We start from the raw sequence: 11,469 nt of genomic DNA, 5'->3' as shown, positions 1-11,469 counted from the left end.
ATGCAGCTCGCGGAGTAGAGGTGTTACATGGGAGTATCGGGAAACCCCCATTACAACTCGCGCGGCCGCATTCTGCACCAGTTGAAGCCTCCGAGTGGTCTTCAAGGGCAGCCCCATGTAGAGAGCGTTACAGTAGTCCAAACGGGAGGTCACAAGCGCATGAGTGACTGTGCGTAGGGCGTCTCGGTCCAGATAGGGACGCAACTGGCGCACCAGGCGAACCTGTGCAAAAGCCCCCCTGGTCACGGCTCCTATGTGATCTTCAAAATTGAGCCGTGAATCCAGGAGGACGCCCAAGTTGCGAGCCCTATCAACGGGGGGTAACACCTCACCCCCCATCATTAGAGGTGGAATAACTTGGTTAACCCGAGACGCCGATATGCACAGCCACTCAGTCTTGGCGGGATTGAGACGAAGCCTGTTTCTCCCCATCCAGACCTGAACCGCCTCCAGGCACCGGGACATCACGGAGAGGGCATCACTGGGTTGGTTCGGGGTGGAAAGAAAAAGTTGGGTATCATCAGCGTACTGGTGATACCCCACCCCAAAACCACGAATGATCTCGCCCAGCGGCTTCATGTAGATGTTGAACAGGAGGGGCGAGAGAACCGACCCCTGAGGGACTCCACAAATGAGAGACCTCGGGGCGGATCTCTGCCCTCCTGTCAACACCGACTGCGAGCGGCCCTGGAGGTAGGAGGAGAACCACCGTAGGACGGTGCCTCCCACTCCCAACCCCCTGAGACGCCGCAGCAGGATACCATGGTCGATGGTATCGAAAGCCGCTGAGAGATCTAATAGGACCAGGACAGAGGAGCAACCCCTGTCCCTAGCCCTCCAGAGATCATTCACCAGCGCGACCAATGCCGTCTCCGTGCTGTGTCCGGGCCTGAAGCCCGATTGGTACGGGTCCAGATAATCAGTTTCCTCCAGGAACAGAGGGAGCTGATGCGCCACCACACTCTCAACAACCTTCGCCAGGAAGCGAAGGTTGGAGACTGGACGATAGTTGTTTAAAACAGCCGGGTCCAAAGCAGGCTTCTTGAGGAGGGGTCTCACCACCGCCTCCTTCAAGGCGGCAGGGAAGACACCCTCCTTCAAAGAAGCAGTTATTACTGCATGGAACCAGCCTCGTGTTCCCTCCCGAGCCGCATAAGCTAGCCAGGAGGGGCACGGATCCAACAAACAGGTGGTGGAGCTCAGTCTCCCCATGATCCTGTCCACATCATCAGGGGAAACAGGGTCGAACTCAGTCCAGATAACGTGCTCAAGACCGCCTGATTCCTCCACATCAGACTCTGCCCAGTCAGAGTCCAAGCCGGTCCGGATCCGAGCGATTTTGTCCGTCAGATGATGACTAAACTCCTCGGCTCGTCCCTGCAAGGGATCCTCCCTCACCTCCTGGTTAAGGAGGGAGCGAGTCACCCTAAACAGGGCGGCCGGGCGATTATCTGCGGACGCGATAAGGGCGGCAAAGTAGTTAGACTTCGCCGTCCTTATCGCCGCAAGATAAGACCTTATGAAGATTCTTAACTGCAATCGGTCGGATTCGGATCGGCTGGATCTCCAACCGCTCTCTAGACCTCGTCTCCGACGCTTCATCTCCCGGAGCTCCACAGAGAACCATGGAGCCCAACGGGATCTGCGCCGAGTCAGAGGTCGCATGGGTACAACACAGTCGAGTGCCCTGGTGGCAGCCGTTTCCCAGGCCTCCACCAGAGCATCGACTGGGCTGTGGGTAAGGGTGATAGGTATCGGCCCAAGCGCCCTCTGGAACCGATCCGGGTCCATTAGGCGCCTGGGGCGGAACCACCTGGTCGGTTCCGCCGCCCAGCGGCGGGGGATGGCATGACGGAAAACCAGCCTCAGGAGGTGATGATCTGACCATGACAGAGGGGTGATGGACGGAGAACCCCCTCCCAGATCATCCAACCACTGTCCAGACAGGAACACCAGGTCGAGGGTATGATCCCCCTCGTGAGTAGGGCCCTCAATAACCTGGGTCAGGCCCATGGCTGTCATGGAAGCCATGAACTCCCGAGCTAACTCCGACGACCCCCCCAGTGATGGCAGGTTGAAGTCACCCAGGACTATAAGCCTGGGGAACTCCACCGCCAACCCTGAGAGGGTGTCGAGCAGCTCAGGCAGGGCTGTTGCCACACAGCTGGGCGCCAGGTATGTGAGCAACAAGCCCAACTGAACCCGAGGACCACATCTCAAGAGGAGGGATTCACTCCCGGCCATCTGGACAATGGTGGCCTCCCGGGGACACAAAGTCTCCCGAATAACCACTGCCACCCCACCACCCCTGCCCTGAGCCCGTGGCTGGTGCAGCACCCGGAAACCTGGCGGGCATAACTCGGTGAGAGGCACCCCTCCCTCCGAACCCAACCAAGTTTCCGTGATGCACGCTAGATCCGCACATTCCTCCTCGATCAGATCACAGATGAGGGGAGCTTTGTTAACTACGGATCTAGCGTTAAAATAGACCAACCTGAGCTCAGGGGCCTGGAAGGGACCTTGGAGGTCTTCTAGTCCAGCCCTCTGCTTAAACAGGAGAACTTATACCATTTCAGACAAGTGACTGTCTAGTCTCTTCTTAAAAACCTCCAGTGATGGAGCGCCCAAAATTTATGTAGGCAAGCTGTTCCACTGGTTAACTGTCCTGACTGTTAGGAAGTTTCTCCTTAATTCCAGATTGCTTCTCTCTTTGGTCAGTTTCCAACCATTGTTCCTTGTCTTGCCTTCTGATGCTTTGAAGAATAATTTATTCCCCTCTTCTTTGAGGCAGCCCCTCAAATACTGGAATACTGCTATCATGTCTCCCATTTCTTTTTTTCTTTAGATTAGCCAAACCCAAGTTAACATAGTTGAACTTAACATGTAAATTGGATGGAGTCTCCTTCAGTTTCTAGAACAACCAAAGCTAGTCCTAATTAAGTAATGTTAATTTTACAATTTTCAAAGAAATTCAAACTGCATTATCACTTAGTACAACATGGGAACCCCAATCTATTCTTCTTTGTGCAAAAAGTAAGTGACATTAAGAATTGTTTCTAAAACAAAATCAACTCACCCAGAAATTGGTAACATTCAAGTAATTTGATATTTCACCAGAAAGTCTCTCAATTTCACTTTGAAAACAAAGAATATAAATTGACATGCATACATTGAAATTGAAAAGCTACTACCATGTCAATAATCTAAAATATAGTAACATTAAATAGCATCCAATCTTTGTCTCAGTAGGCTAACATTGCCTATCATTTTTTACTAGAACATTTATATTTTTTATTCCATTCTTAGTAACAAAAAAAGAACCTTATAGGTTAGCAATGGAATTAGATGATTAAAAATAGAGTCCTAACTTTAAAATATATATTTTAAATCATTAAAAGATCTACATATACTTTATTAATTCATCACCAAGGCAAACAAAAACAATGGAGAAACAGTACAACTGCACAACTATCATGATGTGAATTACAGATACAGGTAGTCCTCAACTTAGAACCATAATTGAGCCCAAAATTTCCATTGCTAAGCAAAACTGTTGTTAACTGAGTTTTGTCCCATTTTGCAATCTTTGTTGCCAGAGTTGTTAAATGAATCACTGCAGTTGTTCAGTTTGTAACTGGTAATTAAGAAAATCTGGTTTCCCCATTGATTTTGCATATCAATTGGTCGCAAAAGATGATCACATGACCCCAGGACATTGCAATCATCATAAATACATGCCAGTTATCAAGAGTCCAAATTTTGATCACGTGACTAATTAGGTTCAACAGTGGTCATAAGTGTGAAAAACAGTCATAAATCATTTTTTCACTGCTGTTGTAACTTCAAATTGTCATGAAACAAATGGATGTAAATCGTGGTCTCCCTGTATTGCAGAAGTGTCACAAAAGGAATTGTATTGTCCATGTCACTTAATTACAAATATAGTTGAGAAATGAAAGTAGCAGTGGCAAGACAAGGATATGTAATATTAGGATTATTTTTTAATTCTTAATTCTTGAATTAAACTAGCAGATCACCTAATATTTGTACTAGAGTATTATCTAAAATAGAAATATTAACCCAAACATCCAAATTAACCAAAGCTAAAAAACATAAAGTGGTGCTTAAAAATTTGTTTTAAATTTTCAATATTTCTGCATAAATATAACCTATAACACGGTAGGTTCTACAGTATACGTGAGTCCTAAACTAGATAAAGAGAACCCAATTAAACAAATGAGTAAAAAAATATAGTTTTTCCTGCTTCCTGATTTTAGAGGAATCAGTTTACTATCTCATCTCCTGGAGTTCTTATGAAAATCAGGAGGCTCTCAGGCTTTGTGGACAGAAACAATCCATACAGGTAGGTATAATCTGATCCAAGACTGTTTGTTACCCACTGATTTTAGGAAGCAACCAAAGCCTTAGTCAAACTGCATCAGTCTCAGGAACAACTGCCAGTTTTCTCCCAATTGCCTAAACATGCATACCACATCACACGTTCGCTTCACATTCCTCTTACCAGAGAAGCTGGAGGCATATTTTCAGTCCTCCAAAACCTAATGAATTAGGGATTGCCATTACCCATCCTATGCCTCTCATCCAGAAGGAGAACAGGTATCATCAGTCTCTTATTGTTGTTGTTAATTGTGGAGTCGTGTCCGACCCCCTGGACAACGTTCCTCCAGGCCTTCCTGTCCTCTACCATCTTCTGGAGTCCATTTAGGCTCACACCTACTGCTTCAGTGACTCCATCCAGCCACCGCATTCTCTGTCGTCCCCTTCTTCTCTTGCCCTCAACCTTTCCTAGCATTAGGCTCTTCTCCAGTGAGTCCTTCCTTCTCATTAGGTGGCCAAAGTATTTGATTTTCAACTTCAGGATCTGGCCTTCTAAAGAGCACTCAGGGTTGATCTCTTCTAGGACTGACCGGTTTGATCGCAGGAGTCTTCTCCAGCACCATAGTTCAAAGGCTTCAATTCTTTGGTGCTCATTTTGGGGATTGTATCCCAGTATTGCTTTTCCTACTCTTTTATTGACTATGAAGGCTACTCCATTTCTTCTGAGGGATTCTTGCCCGCAGTAGTATACTGCTAAATCTAGTCTGCTATTCAAATGTTTGTTCCTTTCTAAAGTCCAAATGTTCACATGAAAAAAGAGATGATAATACACTGTATGACTCTTACTTCTGAGTTTGATTGCCACATGCAGAAGATAAGATGGTTGTGATCAGCAAGACAAGTTTTATAGCAGCCACCATATATGTAATGGTATGTGAGAAAGACCTTGAGAAATGGGAAAGAGATGCTGCCTAGGTAACAGCCAGGTAAGAGAGGGTACAGCTTGTAACTTCATAATAAGTGAAGAGGCTCAGATGGGACCTTCCCTAACTTCTCTGGCTATAAAGGAAATGGCAGAAGATTCGTACTTAGATTGATGTAAGCCTTCCCTTGTACCAGACAAAAAAACAGACCAGAAGAGATAATTCTATTGTGAGGCTACATTAGCAGAATCTTGCAAGTCTGAAAGTACAAATCTTCCATTGTTTCTTTTAAACTTGACAAGTTAGAGAGGATTCCTTCTAAGCCTCTTTCTCTGTCCATTATGCAGCTGTGATCTATACCCTCTCTTATCTGATCTTTCTAAAGGCAGCATCTCTTTGCCCCATTTCTCAAGGCCTTCATCACTTATACCCACTAGCCGCTTAACTGTCAGTTGGGTGTCTATTCTGTCCATTCTGATTATCAAGATTAGGCTTCTCATGGTCATTATCACTGGGAGATCAGCCTCTGCTGATTGCAGTGGTTGCCACCTGCCAACTGCTGATTACACTGTCATTGTCACCTGCCAATTTTCTTACTGCCACTATACCACTAGATAGTCAACCGATTAGTGGAACTTACAGGCTAATACCACACACCGCTAAACAGTTGAATGGTGATGCTGCTTCTGCTATCTTTCCAAGCAAGCTGTTTGGATGTACTCTACCCACTGGCTCTCAACCTACTACAAGCTACCAAGTGCACCTTCCTGCTCATTCACCCAAGGTCACAATGAAAGCTTTCCTGTCACTATCTCCTGCTGCCACTGCAAACTTCCACAGCACCCATTTATACCTCAGGGGGATCTGAAGAGACTCCAAATCTTTTTCAGCCCCTCACAATATGTATATAATCCACATTCAACACATTTCATCACCAAACTCCTGTGGCCAATCACTAGCTTTCATCTAGACTTGAAACCATTAAAATAAATATGCTAAAAAGTACTTTGGTATGTCGGAAACCTTTCAACATATTAAAACTGCCTTTCAACAAATATATTAAAATGTCATTAACAATGATAACTTACTTCTCATATTCTTCTTTCTTCAGGGCCCAGTCTGAGGGGAAAAAAACTTGCCTTTTGAAAAAGTCATTTTCCTTCCAGATGTGAGTAAAGTTTTATTTTCTCACAGCACATGTTCTTATTTCAGAATAATTATTGCTAATGCTGTCTATTGTAGTCTTCTCTTAGTCAACCCAAATCAGTGTAAGAACTCTGTTGGATTGGGCCAAAGCCATCTAGTTTTGCACTGGATTAAATGTCCAATCAGAAGCCTAACAGGTCAGAGATGAAAATCATTAATTCTCTCATTGATACATTACTGCAACTAATATTCAGAGGTATGTTAATTTCAGTCCAGATAACATTGAGTAAGTATCCCTTGCTCTTACCAGAGTTGTTTTCCCTGGCTACCCAATCCTTTTTTAAAGCCACAGAAATGAATGGCCATTACTACATATTCTGGATTCCACTGGTTAATTATACATTGTATAAAATACTTCCTTTTATTTATTTTCACATTTTCTAGTCAGTTTCATTAGATGAGTTCTGGTTCTAGTATTTTAAGCCAAGGGGGAAAATGTCCACATCCTACAGACCGTCTACGATTTTATACATTTCAATCATGTCTCCCCTTAATAGGCCTTTTCACAAATTAATAGAAATTATTTAAACATATTTGCTTAGCTTTAGAAAGAAATAACAGAAAGTTCTCCAAGGTAAAGCATGATAAATCTAAATATTTTTTTCATATCTAAAGGTTATATTTGGAAGTGACAGATGAATTTCACTCATGAATATAATGTCATTTGGACATGGCAGAAAAAAATGATAAGGCATGTTCATATCATAGTTAAGTGCAAGTAGAGAAATGGTTCAAGTTTGTAGCTGGATAGAAAATGACATGAGGGCATCACATGATCTTTGACCTAGCCAGAATATGAGTTTTTAATTAATAACAGGAACAAATAGTCTTAGCCTTGGAACTGCATTTCACCACAATACTTCTCCAAAATCACAACCTCCTCATAGATTTTGTTTGTTAAAACATACCTTTTGTCTTATACCGCAGCCTTGAGTTCTAATTTTAAAAAGAATATCAATCACATTAGTCTTTATGACAAACTACATTCTGAACATATTGACAAATTTACATATTACTATGAGGATCTATGATTACATCTCAAAGTCTGGAACAGAGAGAAGCTAAATGTTTTATTAGGGCTTCGCAGATTCAAACAGAGAAAAGGTGATTTGTGAGCTATATGATCATCTCATAGCACTTGACAACTCCTCCTTAAATCAAGCATCCTTTCTTGAGAATACAGTATTATATCACATGAGATCAGATAAAGACATAGATTTTTAAGAAATAGTGAACAATTTCTTGTTCACCACATGCACTTTAAATCACATTTCCACTTTTTAATCTGGATCTCTTTACAGCCATATCATTTATTTCCAGATGGACATCCTCAACTTAATACCTTTTTATAATAATACATCTGGCTGGAATTGGCTAATAGGGAAATGTAACTCAAACAATCTTATTCCGTTGCAAATTTTAGATTTACAACATTTACATCATACTCTTTTGTCATGTGGTAATATATATAAAGACTTTATGTCCGTGTATAGCATAAGTATCATCTCAGATTTTGGATTAAAATAAGTATTTCTGTTAAGCTACCCTTTCTACAAGGATTCCCTATGCTCAGTGGTTCAGTTCCTGGTCATCTCAGGGTTGAACTATTGTAATGTGGTCTACATTTGCAAGCTACAGCTTGTGCAGAGTGCAGCAACACAGGCAGTTTTGGAGGTCCCTAGAATAGCCCCAGTAACACCACTGTTCCTCGGGCTGCATTGGTTGCCAGTCTGCTTCTGGGTGCAAATCAAAGTGTTGGTGATAATTTTTAAAGCCCTTCATGGCATGGGTCCAGGATAATTGAGAGACCGTCTCACCCCATTAGGATTGGGAGCTGGGAGGCCCATAGGAAGGCCTTCTCTAATGTTCCTCCTTCCCTCTGGAACACTTTGTCCTTTCCAATGTGAGCTTGGCCCCAATCTTCCTACCTTTTCATAAAGGCCTAAAGATTTGGCTTGGCACCCTAGTGGTGGGAACAAGAGAGTGGAGGTAGTTGATTGAATAACAACTGATCCCACCTCTCCCCACTCTGTCCCTGCTCTCCACAGAGGTCTTTAGGTTTTAATGTTGATTTTAATTATTTATGTTTTAACTGTACATGTATAGACACATATTTTTATGACTTCAGCCACTCAAAGTTACCCTACTGTAAGATGGGACGGCAATAATTTTTATAAATGAATGAATGTTTAAATAAATAAACTTAAATTTGTACTTAGGGTTTTCTTTGACTGACTTCCTTAATTTTGTTTTGTAAGCATGTAATTCTTCCCCCCCCCTTTTTAAAGATAAATGTATAGTACATACATGGATGCTAATATTCATGATTTTTATGATAAATTAAGTAAATCTACCTTGCATGGTTAGGCTGAGTGGTTATTACACTACTGCTTTCCATTTCAAAAACTGTACATAAGAGTCTGCAACATTTAGTGCTTTGTTTAGCTCTAGGTAAACATTTCTAAGTGCCTTCCTTCCTTTTTAATTATATTCCTGGAGAAACACTGCAAGAATGGCTGAGGTTTTACAATATGAAGCTGAGGCCAAGTAAATAACCAACAGCAGGGGCTGGCAATTAGCATATCTGAATTACTTTGTAACATTTTTTCTCCTGAGATTCAATGTCAATGGTATATAGTCTATTTTGAAGTGGGGAAACATGAAGAGTATATAAAGTACACTTTGCAAAAAACAAATTAAAATCCCAATATCTACGAGAGTCCAATGTCTGAGATGCCCGTGTTACATTATCCTCATCCTACTTACTGTGTCCATGTTACCTCTTCAAAATTATATGTAATATCTGGTCTCTGAAGGTTTTTCAGTCCAACCTTATTTTGCTCAGGCAAGGTTCACTCTATGCATGCAGTGTGTGACAATTACATTTACAGAAATTCTAAAAATAATGAGCTTCCAGTTTTGACGTCACGGCAGAACGGACACAGGAACACAGGGCTCTGTCTTTCACATTTGATTTTGCCCTGCTGGGGACCCTGGAAAGGGTCGAGAGTCGCCCTGTAGAGGCAACAAGCAAGAAGGGGACCCTTGTTTATTGTGAGAGGGTGGTGGCCCTTCTGTTTAATCCAAAGAAGCCCTCCAAACTGGCTACATTCGTGTAGTCAGTCAGAAGCTGCTGATAACAGAAGACAATAAGCACCAACATACAACCTTTCAGCAACATGGATGAAACTGAGTGAGACTCTATCCTCTCTTTAAGACCTCTTCCTGAAAAAACTGCCCAAAGCACCCTCCCCAATGAGAGAGGGAAGGGGAATTTCCACCCTATTCCCTCAGGAACAGAAAAGCAGCGAAAATTATTTGGGGGAAACAGAGAAAATTACAACATTAATTCGGAATTAATATACATTTATAGCTTTGAAATTTGGGAACTAAAAGTGCTTTTGAGACTTTTTTTAAAGAGATTTGAAAAGCTTACATTATAAGTTGGGATTTAAAAAGCTGGAAAACTGCGCTAATGACATCTAGTGGCAAATTACGGCACTACAATTTGTTATGCCCAAAGGAAATTTGGCTTGAAGCCCAGATTTAGATAAGACTCTTGCTGACATTGGAAGCTTGGAAGCTTCTGAAGATTGCAGCTGAGAAAAGGGAAAATACAAAAAATTTTGGGCTGCTTATCGATGTGGCAGAGACGATGAACTATTTTGAAACTGGTTTACCTGAACTATGAATATAAATATTACCTGACTTTTAGAGCTATGTTGTGGAACTATTTTCCTGCAGGAGAAGTACACTTCATTGCTTGAGATGATGGAATATTTTGGATTTGGATTACAAATCCTTGATTGATGAACAATTTTTATTATAACGACTACCTGCAAAAAATGAATTGGATGTCCCATACTCAACTTTAAATGGTAAAAAACAATCTCTAACATCTGTTCCCAAAGTCTTCAGTTTGACATACTACCAAGAAAATATGGATGAAGATCAGAAAGAAATTCTCTCCATGTTAAAATCAATACAAGAGAGTATTGCTTTAGCTTGTGATGAGACTAGAAATAACACAAAGGAGATAAAAGAATAATTTTCTAATCTAAATTTACAAACCCAGAACATGACTACAAAGAAGGAACTAGCAACCTAGAAAATAGAAGGAAAACTAGAGGAAGCAGATCCAAAGATTAAGGACTTAAAGGAAGGAACCAACTGACAGATTCAGACAACTGAAGAACTAGAAGATGGAGCGATAATATCAGAAATGGAAAAGACATCTTACCAATCAAGAATTCAGGACATTCACGGAAAAGGAAGAACTGATTGAATGGAAGATAGAGCTGTTAGAGGAGACCTGTGGGGAATTGGAGAAGGAGGGAGACTGTTTAATGAATATAAATGGGTTTATTTTTCTAAAAAATACTTTAACTAAATGGTCTTTCTTATTCCAAACAATATATACAAAAACAGGGAAAATTACTTGATAATTCAAATGTATTGACTTGGAAAGTTAGTTGGCAAAGGAAGAAAGCTAGAGTAAAACTGAAGAAAATAGAGGTTTTGATCCATTAGATGGGATATTATATTATTAACCAGATGCTTGAATATGGTGGAGAATAGATAATTGATAGAAATAGAAGTACTATCATAACTAGAAAGATTTGTAACTAGAATATTAGATTTTGGTATAAGAAGGGAAACAAGAAAAAGTTAAGAAGTTTGAATAAGGGAAGCTTTTGGTTACCCAAATATAACTTACTTTGAAATTATAAACAATAGACCTTTTGAACACTGATGGGAAATTAAAAAAATTTTTAAAAAGCGAAAATAGGATATTGATTGAACATATGGATATTAAGTGCAAATCCAATTAAGATATGTTTTGGTTAGAAAAGTAATCTAAAACTGATATTATTGATATTATGAGAAAAAAGTAACAAAGATGTTGATATTTGATTGTATATTTATTAATAACAATAAGAATTGTATTTGCCTAGTGTGGAAAAACAGGTATTACCAGAAGAAGAAAGGAAACATTTGATGA

The sequence above is a fragment of the Vipera berus genome (genome assembly GCF_964194415.1).
Source record: "Vipera berus genome assembly, chromosome: Z".
NCBI classification, from domain to species: Eukaryota; Metazoa; Chordata; class Lepidosauria; order Squamata; family Viperidae; genus Vipera; species Vipera berus.
Note: the sequence above shows the minus strand (reverse complement) of the source record.